The 19,789-nt window shown below is 45.5% G+C and overlaps 1 long non-coding RNA gene across 3 annotated transcripts in view; it reads left to right on the plus strand.

Annotated features, from left to right (window-relative positions):
* Window positions 1-66: 66 nt before the first annotated feature.
* Window positions 67-19,789, plus strand: part of LOC128851834 (uncharacterized) — a 41,435-nt gene continuing 21,712 nt past the window's right edge. The window contains exons 1-4 of one of the 3 annotated variants that reach the window (XR_008449329.1): window positions 67-1,693; window positions 2,977-3,142; window positions 3,256-3,662; window positions 8,412-8,560. This is a non-coding gene — a long non-coding RNA (uncharacterized LOC128851834). Of the gene's footprint in view, window positions 1,694-2,607; window positions 3,143-3,255; window positions 3,663-8,411; window positions 8,561-19,789 lie in introns of those variants that run through there. The other 2 variants (XR_008449330.1, XR_008449328.1) reach the window with 2 other exon arrangements.

Consider the following 19,789-nt stretch of genomic DNA (forward strand, 5'->3'; position numbering starts at 1 on the left):
GGAAGCTGTGGCTGCCCCATCCCTGGAGGTGTTCCAGGCCAGGTTGGATGGGGCTTCGATCAGCCTGAGCCAGTGGGAGGTGTCCTTGTCCATGGCAGGGGGTGGAACTGGATGATCTTCAAGGTCCCTTCCAACCCAAACTATTCCATGATTCTATGACCTTCAGAAAGGGAAAGCTTTATCACTAGAATTTGTCCCAGGCTGTTAGAGAAAGCAAACTGCTGTAGGACAAGAGGAAGGGTTCAAAGATGGTTAAATAACCAATTGAAAGATAGGAAGTGAAAATAAATCATCACGTTCCAGTTTGGGGTGGAACTAGATGATCTTTAAGGTCCTTTCCAACTCTAACTCTTCTATGATTCTATGGCAAGACGAAATTACGAATGAGGTCTTGCAGGGATTTGTGCATAGACCTGTGCTTTTCAGTGTGTTCATGACACATAGGAGTGCAGCAAAGTTTGCAGAGGCTGCTCAGATTAGTAAGGATGAGTGCCTGAAGAATTATAGCAGGGCTGTGCATCACGGATTGGATGGATGATGAAATGGAAGATGAAATTCAGTGGAGGTAACGTGTAGTAACAGACAGGGGAGAAGGATGTAACTGCTAAGGATCACCAGTGTGTGGCTGTTACTGCTTGGAAATAAAATCTTAGAGGTTTAATAGATCCTAAAAATCATCAGTTTTATAAAGGTTAAAATTTTAAATAATGCTCAGAATTACTGTAAAGCAAATAGAGAAGAAAATAAAATGATGTTAACCAGAACCTCTGCTTTATTCCGTCTTAAAGCCAATGTAGTCAAACTGGGAAAGATTTTGGAGGAGGGTGATGGGAATGATGAATAGCACGCAACACCTGTATGTGGGGAACTAAACAGCCTGAAAGGCAGGTGGTTGAGAAGAGATGATGAAAGTCCATAAAATCACAAGTGGCAAAGGGAGAGGATGAAGGGAGTGATTGTTCACTGCCTTTCCCGATGGCAGAATGAGAGGTTATTAAATGGAATCTGTGGGTGGTGGCTCAAAGCATACAAAATGAGGTGGTCTCCACAGGCGTACGGGTGAGCTGTGACACTCCTCTTGAACAACCTCTTCCCCCTGGAAAATAAAACAGCCCACACCCACAGAAACAACAAAAAAAAATCTCATTAATGTTAAAGTTTACGTGACTTGAAAGTACCTGAACTGGTACTTGAAAGATTAATCCGTTAAAGGCTGCTAAATATAAAGGCAGCATCTCTGGCTTAGAAGATCCTTTTGAACCATGAATTGCTGGACACTACAAAGAGTACTGGCAGAGAATCGCTCGGTGCTTGTCTGGGCTTTACTTACCTCCCTGGACGTGTGCTATTTGCCAGGTATAGAAGTTAAAAATAATAATGTATTCTCTAAAGCTTTGTCTCCAGTGCTGAGACAGCGCGTTTGTTTCTCTCTCACAACTGTTTCCTTTGGTTGTAGGTTGTGGTTTAGGGGATTTCAGAAAGCATTCATGTCTCAGATGAGTTTCTTACAGAATCTCAGTTTTATTACTGGAAACAACACACCTTGTTGGCAGTAAGACTGGAGCGAGACGATTCCTGTACAGAGAGGAGTCCAGTGCTGCTGCAGGAATTCCAATCCTTGTCTCAGTCACAGCGCTGGGTTGTTTCAATGTCTCACAGAGAATGTTCCTTCCAGAGTCACGTACTAATGCTGGTAAGCACATAATTGTTGTGGGTTTGACCTTTCAAATTATTTTTATTCTTTCTTTGCAGAGTGTGCCAAGCTAAGGAGATTCAATAGGTTTTGGTTTTGAAAAAGCGAGTTATGGTAGTCCTTAAAAATGTAAAGATTGTCAACGTTGCCTTCTAGAAACTTATTTTATTCCAGATTTGATGCTGGAAATCTTTTCTTTTCCACCAATGTAATATATGTATCTACTATGGATTTACAAAACCACTTGATACAGGATTGTTATTCCACAGAAAGTGAATTATTGAAGGAGAAAGGAATTGCTGAGGAGTAGGGGGAAGGCCTATAAATTGGAGAGGGGAAGATTTAGATTAGACATCAGGAGGAAATTCTTCACCGTGAGGGTGGTGAGGCCCTGGCCCAGGTTGCCCAGGGAAGCTGTGGCTGCCCCATCCCTGGAGGGGTTCAAGGCCAGGTTGGATGGACCTTGAGCACCCTGGTCCGGTGGGAGGTGTCCCTGTCCATGGCAGGGGGTGGAACTGGATGGGCTTTAAGGTCCCTTCCAGCTCAAACCATTCTATAATTCTGTGGTCATTATAAAGATTTGAGTATGATCAAGATGATGCTGAGCAAAGTCAATATGGATTTTTGGCCATTTAATGAGACGCTTGAAATAGCAACCTGTTTCACTTTATCTAGAAATGGTCCTAACTTCAAATTAAAGACAAAAAGCAAAACCCCTTGGAACTGATCTGGACCCTTGCCTGTGATCATGGAATACCTAGGTTGGAAAAGACATTTGAGATCAAGACAAACCATACCTGCCTACTATTAAATCATATCCCCAAGCACCTCATCTACTCAGCTTTTAAACACCTCCAGGGATGGGAACTCAATCACCTCCCCGGGTCACTGTTCCAGTGTTTGAGAACCCCTTCGGTGAAGAAGTTTGTCCTGAAGTCCAATCTGAACCTGCCCCAGTGCAGCTTGAGGCCATGTTGTCAGTGCTAAAATCAGCATGACCTGCACCGAAGCCCATGAACTTAATGAAGTGGTTGTCAACATTGAGTTAATAAGTCGTGTATTGGATGACATGAGTAGAGTTGATGTTTGCTGTAGACCAATTCTCCTTGCATCACACCTTTTCATTTCACAAAGGTGAGTGGAAGTCAGGGTGTAATCAAGATCATATGGTTTCAGCCATAAAATTAGGTGAAAACAGTGCTTTTTGTAAAGAGTTAAGCTGCCTGGCTATTGTATTTTGCAACTGACAACAGAACGCATTAGTTCTCTGTTTGTCTGTTTAGTTGAAATTCCCAAATCTTACAGCCTGGTAACCCCTGCAGTGTTTGAGACTGAAATTCTGAAGCTTTTTTGAGATGATCTTCAACCATATCATCTGACTGTCATCTGGAGTGGTGAGACACCATGAGGTAGAAATGCCTTCAACGGAGCTGAAGCAATGAAGAGTAGGTAATGGCAACTCTTATTTGGATTCAAATATGAGCTCGTAATGTGATAGAGCTGCTGTTTTGTCTTTGCAGAGGATGTTGAGAGTTCTGGGGTTGTTTTTTGCTTCTTTCTAGGCAATATGAAGAAAGCGCTTAAAACATTTTTGTGGAGCCTGTGGTATGAATGCCATTCTGAGGCTGCAGAAAGCCTATAATTTCCGGAAGAGCAAGTGAAGGGACTAGAAGAAAAGTGCAAATCGGATTTTCAAGAAGTCTGGTCTTCCCATAAAGGTTGCTGCTGGGTGTGAAGCCACGGATGATGCTCTCCAGAACAATTTGCACATTGCTCCTGCTCATTCCATCTGCAGCTCTGGTCAGTGAAGCAAGGAGAAAATGGCATTCAGATTTGGAGAAAAAGAAAAAGTAGAAGAAAAAGTAAAAGGAAGACTGACAAATACAGAGTGAAAAGTGAATTGAGAAAAACAAGATCAGGGAAGGATCAGTTTGGAAAACAGAAATAGGAAAGACGGAAGAAATTGGCAGTAAGTGCAGTAAATGATAGACATAAAGAATGGGGAGAAAAAAAGAATATTTGCTTATTTTGTCTGTGATATTAAAGATCTTTAAAGCTCTTCCATGTTAATCTCCCTGTGTTAACTGATTTAAGTGCTAGGGAATTGCCATTTTATATTGCAGCATTTTAGTTCTGACAGGCTGAGAGAGTTGAGGTTGTTCAGCCTGGAGAAGGGAAGGCTCCGAGGAGACCTTATAGCGACCTTCCAGTACCTGAAGGGACTACAAGAAAGCTGGGGGGAGGGCCTTTTAGTGATAGGATGAGGGACAATGGATATGAACTGGTGAGGGGCAGATTTAGAGTAGACATAAGGAGGAATTTCTTCACCATGAGAGTGGTGAGGCCCTGGCCCAGGTTGCCCAGGGAAGCTGTGGCTGCCCCATCCCTGGAGGGGTTCCAGGCCAGGTTGGATGGGGCTTCGATCAGCCTGATCCAGTGGGAGGTGTCCTTGTCCATGGCAGGAGGTGGAACTGGATGAACTTTAATGTCCCTTCCAACCCATACTATTCTACCATTCTATGTTGGAGATGTTTCATGCAGCGTAGCTGCTGTCAAGGTTTTGTTGAGCCATAAGTTATTAGTCTGAACTTGTAGGTTTTTAAGGGGATAAGAATTTTAGCTGTTCCTTATTCTTTTCGGATGTTGGGTTGCAATTGCACGTGTGAGCGCGTTGTAGTCTGCTTCTGTGTGAAGGTGTCGGATTGGGTAACGGATCTCAGGGAGCGGGAAGAAAATACCAAGTGGTCTATATGGATCCCAGTCATTAAATCTGCATAAGACTCTGCTTGACAGACGCTGTTTATTCCTCTGTTTATGACTTAAGGGAGTGTGCTAGGGAGAACAGCTCAAGATACGAGATGTGATTAATATATAATATCTGAGGCACATCCTCCTCTCCACACGGACTTAGCTCACAGTAAAAGAATTTTGAGCTGTACTTGAGAAAATCCACCTTGTTTTGATGCCGCAGGTTTTGGTGCTACAGCAACCCCAGTTTCATAAAGGGGGTTTTGGTGGTCCAGCACAGAAGATAGCTTTGGGGAGAAAGAGATGAATGAGTTTTACTAAATCCAGGAGCCAAGCTCCCTGCGTGGAGACGCGTGGCAGATATGTGGGTTGCTGTTACCCTGGAGCTATAGGAACAGCTGCCAAGCAGCTGGGCTGAGCACGGAACACCTCTAATGTACCTTCTCAGCAACTTGTCCATTTATTCTGGTGCTGCCCCAAGTTCAGGATCTTAGCAGGAGGAGCCGTCGAAAAGCTTCTAAACAGGATAAATTTAGGAAAGTATGGAAAACCTTGGAAAACCTGAATATACCACATACTAATCAACAAGTCTGGATGAGTTGAATCCTGTGGTGGTAACAGACTTGGCAGACAAAGCCTTTGAACCACTGCCAGTTTCTACAAATTTAGAGGACTGAGAAAACAAGAAAGACTGGAAAAATGGCAGAAATGGTACTGATATTTGGAGCTACTTGGAACAGCAGTGCACAGAATTGGATAAGGAAACTGTTTCAGAGTGAGAAAGTTTTAGCCAAATTATGAATGTTTTATTTTGGGGGGTTTGCTTAGATTTTTTTTTTATAAACACTAGTCAAAATACTAGCAATTATCAGAAATTATGGGATCGTATCCATGCAACAAAGCATGGATTATCCATTGTGTTACACAAAATAGCCAGAACTACAATCTGAATGTCTTGCACCTCGCCGTTTCCAAAGATGATGGATGGAATGTAGTGTGCAATGGTAAATTTAACTTCCCTTCAAACACACATGGAAAAAAACCCAAACAAACATTCTCTTAGTTTCTTATAGTGGGAAAGAGCTTCTGCTAAAGTAAATATTGAACCATGCTTTGACTCTGTGCCTGGAAATTGGGGAAAGGGGTAGAGAAAGAATACTGGAGTTTGACTTTGCAGAGGTTGTGAACAAAAATGATCAGGCTGAGAGAGTTGGGGTTGTTCAGCCTGGAGAAGAGAAGGATCCAGGGAGAACTTACAGAGACCTTCCAGTACTGAAAGGGGCTACAAGAAAGCTGGAGAGGGGCTGTTTACAAAGGCGTGGAGTGACAGGACGAGGGGCAATGGATATAAACTGGAGAGGCACAGATTTAGACTGGACATTCGGAGGAATTTCTTCACCACGAGGGTGGTGAGTCCCTGGCCCAGGTTGCCCAGGGAAGCTGTGGCTGCCCCATCCCTGGAGGGGTTCCAGGCCAGGTTGGATGGGCCTTGGGCAGCCTGCGCCAGTGGGAGGTGTCCCTGCCCATGGCAGGGGGTGGAACTGGATGGGCTTTGAGGTCTCTTCCAATCCAACTATTCTATGATTCTGTTTACCAGCACACAACTGGTGCGCTAAGACATTGAGTAGTTTTATCTATGTCTCAGTATGTTCATATCAGTATTTTAAGCCGAAGTTACTTACCTAGGAATTGCTTCCAAAAAAAGGCTTATGCCACTCAGGATACGATCTTCCACAGCAAACGTGGAAGCATCCTCTTAATTTTAGGACAGTGACTGCGTAACACATTTATTTGCATCTACAAAAGAGTGAGGCTGAGGTGCACACGTGTCTGCGGAGAGTGGCTGGTGGGTAGGTGGAGCCATAGATGCTTTGTTGGTGCTTTTCTCTGTAAGTCAGTCTGGGTACAATAGGGAAAATCTGGTAGTTATGTTGGTGCAAAGTCTGTTAGGAAAAGTGCAAATGAAAGCTTCACCACGATGGGAGCTGTTTAATCCTTTGCAAAGCAAATACCGGAAAGCTTCAACAACTGTTCTGACCATCCTGTTAGATGCAAGTGACAGTTACTTGGATTCAGTTTTTAGGTAGAATCATAGTACAGTTGGAGTTGGAAGGGACCTCAAAGCCCATCCAGTTCCACCCCCCTGCCATGGGCAGGGACACCTCCCACTGGCTCAGGCTGCCCAAGGCCCATCCAACCTGGCCTTGAACCCCTCCAGGGATGGGGCAGCCACAGCTTCCCTGGGCAACCTGGGCCAGGGCCTCACCACCCCCATGGTGAAGAAATTCCTCCTTATGTCTACTCTAAATCTGCCCCTCTCCAATTTAAAGCCATTCCCCCTTGTCTTATCACTGGAAGCCTTTGTAACGGTCCCTCTCCAGCTTTCTTGTAGCCCCTTCAGGTACTGGAAAGTCACTACAAGGTCACCTTGGAGCCTTCTCCAGGCTGAACAACCCCAACTCTCTCAGCCTGTCCTCATATAGAATGTTCTCCAGCCCTCTGGTCATCTTTGTAGCCTCCTCTGGACCCGTTCCAACAGTTTCATCTCCTTCTTATGTTGGGGATTCCAAGACTGGACACAGGACTCCAGATGGGGTTTCATGAGAGAGGAACAGAGGGGCAGAATCCCCTCCCTCCCTGCTGGCCACTCTGCTTTGGATGCAGCCCAGGACACTGTTGGCCTTCTGGGCTGTGAGCGCACATTGACGGCTCATGTGGAGCTTCTCACCAATCAGCACCCCAAGTCCTTCTCCTCAGGGCTGCTCTCAATCACATTGTCCCCCATCCTGTATTGAAACTGGGGATTGCCCCGACCCCAGTGTAGGACCTTGCACCCGGCCTTGTTGAACCTCATGAGGTTCGCACGGCCCATTTTTCCAGCTTGACCAGGTCAGTATTTCTGACCTGTATTTTAATCATCTCTTGTCATTGTTTAATGCTGTGTGAATGTCTTCAGTCTATTGTATCAACATCTTGGATAAATGCTGTTTTTCTGCTGCAGTTTGTAGGCACTTGTGAGGCACAGAGCAAAGCTGCTTTTTCAGTCTCCATGCTGAGGAGAGTCTCCATTATGAGGAGCGGCTGAGGGACCTGGGGTTGTTCAGCCCGGAGAAAAGGAGGCTGAGGGGAGACCTTATCACTGTCTACAACTGCATGAAAGGAGGTTGTAGAGAAGTGGGTGTTGGTCTCTTCTCCCAAGTCACCAGTGGTAGGATGAGAGGGAATGGCCTCAAGCTGCACCAGGGCAGGTTCAGATTGGACATCAGGAAAAATGTCTTCACCGCAAGGGTTCTCAGGCACTGGCAGAGGCTGCCCAGGGAGATGGTGGAGTCCCCATCCCTGGAGGTATTTAAAAGTCAGGTAGATGAGGTGCTTGGGGATGTGATTTAGTAGTGGACAGGTACGGTTGGAGTCCATGATCTCAAAGGTCTTCTCCAGCCTAGGGATTCTGTGATTCCATGCTGCTGTATCAGCAGGTGTTCTCGTGTCTCTTCCCGTGTCTTGTACCTCACGGCTCAAATCACAATTTAAATTCCACAGGGTTTGGCTTGGTCATTGCTGAGGGCAGAAAAGAGCTACGGGTGGGGGTGAGCGTGACTGATGTGTTCATATTCATCAAAAAACAGAGTCAGCTGGAGAGAACAGGGGAGTAATTGTTGCAGTGCTCCCTCCCTTGCTGCTCGTGCAGAAAGACCTAGGCTGCGGGGAGGAAGCTACCTGAAGTTATTAAGATTAATACTGCTAGAAATTCCAATCAGCTCACACAAGGCTGCTCCTCAAGGCTGTCAGATGCCTCCTGCCTTCTCCGATTCAGGCGGGGCCACGTCACTTTTGAATTTCCCAACAGAGATTGCTATGATTTATGACTTTAGGAGGTTGATAAATGTGGTTAGTTGAAGTGTTCATGAAATAATTGAATCAGAATAATTTCAGTCAGCTGTGCTCAATTTATTTTCTCTGATAACCACAGGAGGGTGCAGTTTTGGATTGGGAGCTTCACCTCAAGGATTCCTGTAACAGGAAAGACTTTGTGGAACCTGGAATAAGAGCAATTTAATTTTGCTGCCAGGCCTGTATGACAGCCTTATGAGCTGGATTAACACCCTTCACAACTGGACAGTAAGTACCTTGAGCCCTTCTGGTGTTGCCTGTGACAGAGACCGAGTTACTTCTGGTTTATGCGTTGTGGGATAATATCTGCTGGGAAGAATAATGAGAGTTTGACTATTTAGTGCTGGAAAACCATTTTACTGTTCAGTTGGGAGAGGGGTTGTTCTTTACCTTTGTAGCTAATTATTTTCAGGTTATAAGTTTTATCACTATTTAACTTCTGAGTTCTGTGAATTTTTCGGGAGTGGTGATGGGCATCAGTTCCTGCCCTTACAGTGAAGGGAACTCCCACGCGTCGCTGAATGAGACTTTTAAAACTGAATTTATTTCTCTGGTTTTGATCGTTCATCTAATGTTACTTTTGCACCTGGCTGAAAAAGAATGACATTATGCATGTCCTAGAAAAGGTACTGAATGGCAAGGGTGGTGTAAACCAGGAAGGTGAGCAGGTTGTGATGACTGGCTGGGATCAGTAGAGAATAGGAAAGCCTAGCAAGCGGAGCTACTGAGCAGTTTTGGGCCCCTGACTATAAAAAAAGACATTGAGGTCCTGGAGCACGTCCAGAGAAGAGTGACAGAGCTGGTGAAGCAGCTGGAGAGTCTTACAAGGAGTGCCTGAGGGACCTGGGGTTGTTTAGCCTGGAGAAGAGAAGGCTGAGGGGAGATCTTATCACTGTCTCCAACTGCCTGAAAGGAGGTTGGAGAGAGGTGGGTGTTGGTCTCTTCTCCCAAGCGACATGTGATAGGATGAGAGGGAATGGCCTCAAGCTGTGTCAGGGGAAGTTTGGATTGAACATCAGGAAGAACTTCTTCACCGAAAGGGTTCTCCGGCACTGGCAGAGGCTGCCCAGGGAGGTGGTGGAGTGTTTAAAGTCCCTGGAGGTGTTTAAAAGACAGGTTGATGAGGTGCTTAGGGATATGATTTAGTAGTGGACAGGTACAGTTGGACTTGATGATCCCCGAGGTCTTTTCCAACCTCATGGTTCTAAGATTCTGTGATTCTAAGTGGAACAAGTGTATTGCAGATAAATATCTTTCTGATGCCGTGAACAAGGTAATTGTAATAATCTGTAGGGGCTGCAAGCAGGGGAGGGCACATGGGAAAAGGCTGTGGCTTCTGTCTGTCTCTATGGTAGTTCAGGTATCTTTTGAAATGTGCGAGGAGACTCTGCTACAGGATACAGGTGAAAATGTACCGAGCTGCTGGGGCTAATGCTAGTGTATTCCGCATGTCTGGTAAGACGCACCTGAAGTGAATTTTGCTGTTGGTAGATTAAGGGAGGATCGTCCTCTGTGCTGCTGGGAACAGACGCTCTAGAGTCATAGAGTCCCTAGGATGGAGAAGAGCTTTGAGATCATTGAGTCCAACTGTACCTGTCCACTACTAAATCATATCCCTGAGCACCTCATCTGCCCATCTTTTAAACTCCTCCAGGGATGGGGACTCCACCCCCTCCCTGGGCAGCCTCTGCCAGTGCCCGAGAACCCTTTCAGTGGAGAAATTTTTCCTGATGTCCAATCTGAACCTGCCCTGGTGCAGCTTGAGGCCATTCCCTCTCATCCTATCACTTGGGAGAAGGAATAGTTTAAAGAAGAAACTTAAAGTAGTTGGAGGAACAGATAGTTTAAAGGATGTCCTTTGACTGCAGGATCTCTTAGTGACACATGCTCAGTAATGTGGTAGTGCCATCCTTTCCAGGGTTACAGTGAAAGTTTTAGCAAGAGAAAAATGTTTGGTAAGGTTTTCCCTACTTCCCTTTCTCACTGCTCAGCAGTTAGGAAGATGCTTCCATGAATAACTCTTATTGCATCTCGTTGAGATCGCCTTTCATGAATTGCATGCAGGAGGGATAGAGTGATAAATCTGCTGCTTGATCAGGACATGGATATAAACGACAGGATTTTCGAAATCAGATTTGGTTCAGCATAAAATCAGGGCACAAAATAACTACTCTGTGCAGAAAATGCTGATAGAAAAAGTCAGGATTCCAGTAATGCATTTTGTGTGGTCAGTGAGTAGAGAAGAGCACAAGGCCATGTGGTGGGATGGTCTCACTACTAGTGGTTTTGCTTCTCCTGCTGTGAAAAGCATTTTCAATACTTGCATAATTTAGAGCATGACATTATGATTTTCAGAGCTTCAAATTGGAGTAAAGCATTTACATAATCTAATTAAATCATGTAAATGTTTTATGGTAATAGTCAAGTAAGTGCAAAACTTGTTCCACAGATGCGTCCCATTCTCAGGCCGTTGGGGAAACCCAGTTTATGCTCGCAGATATGTTTCTAACCCCGCATGCTCTGGGAGGTCGACGGGGTACTTACTGAATGCTCTGTTCTTAGTATGACCTCTGAAGCTTGCTTTGCAGAGTGTCATCTTTCCAAGAAGCTTGAAGGTAAGCTGGTACCGGAGGGAAAGGCGAAGCGGATTTAAAAGGCTACTTTCAACCTCTTATAATTTGAATGAAAGCAGCGCTGCAGCAGTCTGTAATAAATTGCTTCCATTTCGCTGAACGTTAAAAGAATCCCACGGTGACCATCTTAGCAGCAGCCCTGCCACGTGTAGTATCAGATCTCTCAAAGCACGCAGCGTACTTGGATGGGAAGCTACCAGGGGAAGCCCCACAAATCCTCCTGGTGACTCTTGGGTTTGTTTTTGCCTCTGGCTGCACTAACTCACAAAATATTGGAAGCACTTGGCCAGCATCCGTGATGAGAGATGCTGTCTGGTAGTGAGATTATTTAAATATCATCTTTTTTTATGGGCGCGTTCTCACAAAGCTGTTTTCAACAGTAGTTCTTGGTGAAGCCTGTGTTTGCTGCGGCAACAGGCAAGTAAGCTCAATCCTGATTTTCCAGATTTTGGAATGGATCCAGAGGAAGCCATGGAGGTGATCTGAAGGCTGGAGCGCCTTTGCTACGAGGACAGGCTGAGAGAGTTGGGGCTGTTTAGCCTGAAAACAAGAGACTCTAAGGTCTCTCTCTACGGGGAGACCTTAGAGCAGCTTCCAGTACCTGAAGGAGCTACAGGAAAGCTGGCGAGGGACCTGTTAAGGGTCTGGAGTGATAGGACGATGGGGGAGTGGCTTCATTGGAAGAGGGAAGATTTAGATTAGACATTAGGAGGAAATTCTTCACAGTGAGGGTGGTGAGGCCCTGGCCCAGGTTGCCCAGGGAAGCTGTGGCTGCCCCATCCCTGGAGGTGTCCAAGGCCAGGTTGGATGGGCCTTGGGCAGCCTGAGCCAGTGGGAGGTCTCCCTGTCCATGGCAGGGGGGTGGAACTGGATGATCTTTTACGTCCCTTCCCACCCAACCCATTCTATGAAATGTAACCAAGCTAATGCTAACCTAGTTCTAATGAGGTTCTTCTAGTGAGCACAGCGCTGCCGGCTGAAATGAATCCACGTTGGCAGAGCTAGACTCTTCAAGACCAGGTCCCGACCTGTGTTATAGAAGCTCTTTGCCGTTAACTTTTACCAGTGCTGTACTGATTTGTTCTAACCGATGACAGAAACGTTGTGTTTACACAGCCAGGTGTTCTGTGCTCGCGCAGCAACTATAATGGTTGGGAAGCACTTGGGACATCGTCTGTGCCCGCCTGATGTTGAAGCCCATGTGCTGTTAGAAACGTAGGACTGACTCCACACACGGTGTTGACCTGTTTTGTGCATCCACTGTGACAGTGGTGAGCCCAGCAACTCGTATTTTTTTTCTGCAAATGTGAATGTTTTAAGGGAAGCCTGGATCTAAAGTACCTCTAAACATGAGGATTCTATTATTTACTGTCACAGTCCATAATAATATCCAAAGTTTGTAAATTAGTTTGGAGCTCAGCGATATGGAAAGCTCTGAATATTTGAAAGTCATTGTTCAAGTAGCTCACAGAAAGGTGAAATACATCAGTAGTGAATTAAGTCTTCGCTAATTAGACATAGAAATCTAATTACTTTGCAAATTTTTCATCTAATTTTTAAGGGAGTGTAAATTTAAACTGGAAGCTGAGGTGTTCGGCACACAGTGTTAACTGCCAAGGAGAACAACACGGTGACCTTATTTGCAGCTGCACATGCATCATGTGTAGCAATGCCTGTCATAGCCATAATGATTTAACATTAGGGCAGGCCAATATTTCTTGGTTCTTCCTCCGCAGTGTAGGCAGTTTCCTTTATAGGTGGAATGGGAAGCTGTAGGTGTTTCTGGTGAAAAATGGTAATGCTGGAGAGGTGCCCTTTACTACAAATCCAGCAGGCTTTAGTTCACCTCCTGAAAAAGAATTAGCAAAGTCACAACCTGGGGAATGAAGTCACAGCTGGGTGAGGTTTAACTTTTGGCATGTTTGGACTCTGCTTTTTTTTCGGGTGAGTCAGGTGTTGATTTTACAATGTTTAAGCAGAGCAGGTGATATTGGGGGAGTTTAAGCTGCTGGGTTTTTTTAATTGCCAAGGCTATTTCGTCGCAGAAAGTAATGCCTTTGATCTCAAACCTGAAATACGTAACAGTTTCAAGCTGACAGTGTGCGCTCACAGCCCAGAAGGCTGGCAGTGTCCCTGGCTGCATCAAAAGAAGCATGGCCAGCAGGGTAGGGGAGGTGATTCTCCCCTTCTCCCCCTCTATTTCTCTCTTGTGAGATCCCACTTTGAGTCCCATGTCCAGTTCTCAACATAATGAGGACATGGAGCTGTTGGAATGGATCCAGAGGAGGCTACAAAGATGATCCGAGGGCTGGAGCACCTTCCATACGAGGACAGGCTGAGAGAGTTGGGGTTGTTCAGCCTGGAGAAGAGAAGGCTCCAAGGAGACCTTATAGCAACTTTCCAGTGCCTGAAGGGGCTACAAGAAAGCGGTGGAGGGGCTGTTTACAAAGGCATGGAGTGATAGGATGAGGGGGAATGCCTTTAAATTGGAGAGGGGAAGATTTAAACTAAACATTAGGAGGAATTTCTTCAAGATGAGGGTGGTGAGGCCCTGGCCCAGGTTGCCCAGGGAAGCTGTGGCTGCCCCATCCCTGGAGGGGTTCCAGGCCAGGTTGGATGGGCCTTGGGCAGCCTGAGCCAGTGGGAGGTCTCCCTGCCTACAGCAGGGGGGGTAGAATTGTTTGAGCTTTAAGGTCCCTTCCAGCTCAAACCATTATATGATTCTGTTCTGTGATGTTTTGGTCGTAGCGAATACGTTTCATTTCGTCATAGAAGCTAGTAATGCGGAGTTTAACTCCAAACAGTAGGACATTTGCAATGTACAGTTATTCAAACTTCAGGCATTTTAAGAGTACAAGTATTAACTCCTCCTAAATATCCTGTGTGAGTTGCTGTTAATAGTTCCATAGGAAAATCCCTTTCTATTACCTTCCAGTACTGGATCAACTTTGAGCCTGAAAGGGCTGGAGAACAAGCGTTATGAGGAGCGGCTGAGGGACCCGGGGTTGTTTAGCCTGGAGAAGAGGAGGCTCAGGGAAGACCTTGTCACTGTCTACAACTGCCCAAAAGAAGGTTGAAATGTGGGTGTTGGTCTCTTCTCCCAAGTGACAGGTGATAGGATGAGGGGGAATGGCCTCAAGCTGCACCAGGGCAGATTCAGATCGGACATCAGGAAAAATGTCTTCACCTCAAGGGCCCTCAGGCGCTGGCAGAGGCTGCCCAGGGAGGTGGTGAGGTCCCCAACCCTGGAGGTGTTTAAAAGACGGGTGGATGTGGTGCTTAGGGACGTGGTTTAGTAGTGGACAGGTACTGTTGGGCTCGATGATCTTTAAGGTCTTTTCCAACCAAGCGATTCTGTGTTCATTACAGCTTGTTGTCATGTTATCTGCTTCTATTTTTGCTGTTGTCTTTTAAGATGGTTTTATGAATGCCATCTTTAGTGTCACTGACATCATTCTTAACAGGAATAAAACTAGAGGGCATGGTCTAATCTTCAAAAAGCCCCAGGTCTAACATGACTCTTCTCTTGTCCTTGATCACATTGATTGGCATGTTATATTTTAGTTGGCTGTAGCTTAAAATGATTCCTGTATGTTTTTCTTGTATCTTGGGTGTGCTTGGAGTTCTGTTCATCTTGATATTCTGAATATAAAATCTCTTTTGTCCTCTACAGCTATGGTGTGTGTATACATAGAGTAATTAATTTTATTTGCATAATATGCAACTGTGAGAGAGAAAGAAGGATCCCCATTGTAATGATAGGAAACAAAGGCACAAAGTGGTTAAATTGGTTTACTCAGGTAAATCAAGCAGGGTGTGTCTGTGGATGCACCTGCAAATGTACTCACATTTCAGGTCATCCTTTCTAGTGTTATGGTAACGTTACATTCTGTTGATATTTATTAATAGCATCATAATTCAGGGAAACGCCTGTTTTTGCGGTTTCATCTTGGGTAAACGTGTAACTGGAAGAGAGTTTTTAGATGATTACTGCCCAGATATTACTTCATAATGTCTGAATCAGTTCAGCAGCCAAGATCATGTCCATAAGAACTCTCTAAGCAAAGAACAATGTCTGGAGATGGAAGTGAGCTGTCTTGTGTGTTCTGCAGCCGGTTGTTGTTCAGCACTGGTGAGACCGCACCTCGAATACGGTGTTCGGTTCTGGACCCCTCACCACAAGAAGGATGTTGAGGCTCTGGAGCGTGTCCAGAGAAGAGCAACGAAGCTGGTGAAGGGGCTGGAGAACAAGTCTTACGAGGAGCGGCTGAGAGAGCTGGGGTTGTTTAGCCTGGAAAAGAGGAGGCTGAGGGGAGACCTTATTACTCTCTACAACTACCTGGAAGGAGGTTGTGGAGAGGAGGGAGCTGGGCTCTTCTCCCAAGTGACAGGGGAGAGGACAAGAGGGAATGGCCTGAAGCTCCGTCAGGGGAGGATCAGGCTGGATATCAGAAAAAAATTCTTCACAGTAAGAGTCATTGGGCACTGGAACAGCTGCCCAGGGAGGGGGTCGAGTCGCCTTCCCTGGAGGTGTTTAAGGAAAGGGTGGATGAAGTGCTGAGGGACATGGTTTAGGGAGTGTTAGGAATGGTTGGACTCGATGATCCAGTGGGTCCTTTCCAACCTGGTGATTCTGTGATTCATGGAGCTGTTTGCCATGCTCTGTGATCACAGTCTCATCAGCTTTTCTTTTGGTGAACACAAAGATAAGCTGAAATGAACAGAAAAACAGTGATAGGGATAAAACCTCTGCCCTGTAATTCAGAATTAGTCTTTCATGATCTACTCTTGCCAAGTACGGTCAGTTACTGCTCCGCTATGATGGCATCTGATCTTAAGTGCTGGAAAGGGTGTTTAATTAAAAAAAAAAAAAAAGACTTTGGTGCATCTGGCAATAAAAAAAATTAATTTTGTTTAATTTTTAATCAGCCAGCCTGAGACAACCACTGAGCACTACTTGACAATTAGAATACTAATGAACTGCACACTGGGCTAGCTTGTTTTTAAAGGACAGCAAACAAAACAATGCACACGGAGTTAAGGGATCCTGTTTTGTTACAGTCAAAGTCTTCACATGTTTACCTTCTCACTTTGTAAGAATTCAGGAAATGTTTGCCTTGTTGTTGTCTTTAACAATCCCACCCCGTGGTTAATTATTATTCAAATGCGAAAAGCACCGAAAGTGATAAGTGGCTTTCTTGAAAGCATTCTTCAAAAATATATAAACAATGTAAAACATTAATCTTCACTGTCTGGTGCACCTTCAGTTCCTGAAGTGTTTTCTTTTGGTTTAATTGTTTTCATTCTTCCTCTGGGGTATTTGCAACTCTGCACCATTCTGCAACAGTTTGAAGGCTTAGAACCAATGAATGAATTGTAGAATCATAGAATGGTTTGGGTCTGAAGGGACCTTAAAGCCCATCCAGTTCCACCTCCTGCCATGGGCAGGGACACCTCCCACTGGCTCAGGCTGCCCAAGGCCCATCCAACCTGGCCTGGAACCCCTCCAGGGATGGGGCAGCCACAGCTTCCCTGGGCAACCTGGGCCAGGGCCTCACCACCCTCATGGTGAAGAAATTCCTCCTTATGTCCAGTCTAAATCTGCCCCTCTCCAGTTTAAGGCCATTCCTCCTCATCCTATCACTACAAGTTTTTGTAAACAGCCCCTCCCCAGCTTTCCTGGAGCCCCTTTCAGCCCTGGAAGCTGCTCTAAGGTCTCCCTTCAGCTTTCTCTTCTCCAGAAGAGAAGAGAACAACCCCAACTCTCTCATCCTGTCCTCATAGCAAAGGTGCTCTGATCATCTCTTTTGTGGCCTCCACTGAACCCGTTCCAACAGTTCCATGTCCTTGTTATGTTGGAGATTCCCGAACACAGGGCTCCTGGTGAGGTCTCACCAGAGAGGAACAGAGGGGCAGAATCCCCTCCCTCGCCCTGCTGGCCACGCTGGTTTAGATGCAGCCCAGGATACGGTTGGCTTTGGTTTATCGTGTTTTCTATAGATATTGTAGTTATTACTCTGTAGCACAAAATTTCAGGAAAGATAGTCTGGTTGAAGGAAGAAATAAATTGCCCGTGCCTAAAGTGTTTATTTCTTATAAGCTTTATGAGCAGCTATCTGTAGCAAGGCCCAAAATAGTAGGAAATGCTTAATGAATTCAGATGAGTTCTGAAACATAAATTAAGTAGCCTAACCATCCATAGTAGCCATGTCACACCAGCCTCACTGTGAAATGGATGTTTTATTGCCCCCTCTGTGTCACATTGTCAAGCAGAATGATATGATTATACCCTGGATGGAATGAAGGATTCACAGTAGCTCACATTAGGGTCTCTTCCAGCTCCAGCTTTAAAAATTCATGGAGGCTGTCGCTGGCTGTTCTGGGATGTAATCCTTTTGGGTGTAATCCTTTTGTTTGTTCTTCCAGTGTGTGGCTGCTGGAATCTGAGCTCTGGCGCTTCCCTGAGGCCCTGACCCAGGGCTTGGCTTTAGGCACTTTGTTGATGTCTTGGATGGGTCTTTGCTGAGGGTGACAAAGCAGCTTAGGGGCTGACAGCTTCGTGGAGACCAGGGCCTCAAAGCCAGGCTTGCTGCTTCTCCTCTTTGTAGCAGAAGTTGAGTTGGGGCAGGGCTGTTATTACTAAGAAGAGAGAAAGCAATGTTATCCAAAATAAAGCCATTGGCCTGCACCCCTCGTGCTTCCAGTGAGGAGCAAAGCAGCAAGCCTGACTCTTGAGGGCTTTTGGTCCTCTTTTCATTTATCTCTTCATTGTCCTGTCCTCTCTTCACAGCGGGAGCCATCAGGCACCAGCACCTCAGGCCTGCGAGACGAAACTCAGTTCTTCCTAAACTGCTGAGCTCTGCAGATTCCTGCTTTACTCTGATTTATAGACTCACCGCCTGCATTTGTGGGATTAGTTTGCTCTGAAGGTATGGCTGTGGGAGGCAGAGCCAAGGCTGCTTTGGGGAATATTCCAACGGCTTCAAAAGGACACCAGCTAGGGATGGAAATGCAAACCAAGCTTTGTAAATTGAGTAGGCACTGAATTTAGAATAAAGTATGGGAATTGAGAATGATGTCCCTTGAGGCTCATGGTCTAAGCAGGCATTCTGGCTTCAGTGATTGATGTGAAGCTCGACACGAGCCGGCAATGTGCGCTCGCAGCCCAGAGGCCAACCGTGTCCTGGGCTGCATCCAGAGCAGTGTGGCCAGCAGGGAGGGAGGGGATTCTGCCCCTCTGTTCTGCTCTTGTGAGACCCAGCCTGGAGTCTTGTGTCCAGTTCTGGAATCCTCAGCATTGGAAGAAGATGGAGCTGTTGGAACGGGTCCAGAGTAGGCTACAAAGATGATGAGAGGGCTGGAGCAGCTCCTGTACAAGGACAGGCTGGGGTTGTTCAACCTGGAGAAGACAAAGCTCCAAGGAGATCTTATAGTGACCTTCCAGTACCTGAAGGGGCTCCAGGGAAGCTGGGGAGGGACTTTTTACAAAGGCTTGTGGTGATAGGACAAAGAGCAATGGGCATAAACTGGAGAGGGGCAGATTTAGACCGGACATAAGGAAGAATTTCTTCACCATGAGAGTGGTGAGGCCCTGGCCCAGGTTGCCCAGGGAAGCTGTGGCTGCCCCATCCCTGGAGGGGTTCCAGGCCAGTTTGGATGGGCCTTGGGCAGCCTGAGCCAGTGGGAGGTGTCCCTGCCCATGGCAGGGGGTTGGGAATAGATGATCTTTAAGGTCCCTTCCAACCCAAACAATTCTATGATTTGTTTTGCGGATTTTATTGAGAAAGCGTAATAATATATTGAGCAACGCATAATATACCAGGCAAAGCAAGACAAAGTAGTAAAATGTCCTTGTTTCACAAGCTGAGACTGTTTCCAGGTAGGTAATAGTCTTTTCTCTTTTTCTTCTCCCAATCTTTGCTCTCTTGGCTGTCAAAATTACAGTGAAAGCTCTTGCATGTTTCTTCCTGCTCTGACCGCTGTGCCGCTCTGTGGGGGTTTGTCCTGCTCTGTCACTGTAATCTATTTTTCAGCCTTGCTGCGGTATGGGTGTGGGAAAAGCTACCTGCTATGTCTGGCTGTGCAGGGCAAGGCAAAGTTCTTGTGGTTTACAGGTGGCATTTTTTTATGGCTCATCAGAAGACACTTAAAAAGAAGACTTTTAAAAGGTACTGACTGGAGAAAGTGGAATAAAATAGTACAGCTTTTGTTTTGTTTTGTTAGTACAGTGTTTTGTACTAACAATGAGCAGTATTAATCGAAGCTCAAATTCAGTTACTGACTGTGGTTATAAGACGATCCTCTGAATGTGATTCTCTTTCTTGGGAAAAAAAGGGATTTTTAGTTACACAAGTAGTTCTAGGCTGATGTCTTACAGAAATCTGTCTTGTTCACAACTAACAGCGTCAAAACAGTGCCCTTGAAGTACCAGTCTCCTGCTTTGAAGGTGGTCAGTGGTTTTAAAAGTCTCATATTATCCTTTTTTTCCACATCAATTAATGGTGATACTCATAAATGCTTTTGGAAATCAGTCAGAAAAGAATTTAGTAGATTCCTCTTTTTACAGTAGTAGAAAGGCTTTGATAAATGTACTTACGTACAAAATTAAATGTGTTTAAGTACATTTATCTTGTTAGTGACCCTTTTCCTCACAGGGATTCTTAAAGTACTCTGAAAAGTGATTTCATCCCCTCCTCAAGGGCTCTCTGTTAACGGTGGTCTCCAGTTTATGCCAATAAATAACAATTTGCCAGTGAGAAAATGCTTATTGCCATTTAGAATACAGTTCTTTCATGGAGATAATATATTGTGAGAATTTAAGTGT

Source organism: Cuculus canorus, chromosome 3, assembly GCF_017976375.1.
Source record: "Cuculus canorus isolate bCucCan1 chromosome 3, bCucCan1.pri, whole genome shotgun sequence".
Lineage (NCBI taxonomy): Eukaryota > Metazoa > Chordata > Aves > Cuculiformes > Cuculidae > Cuculus > Cuculus canorus.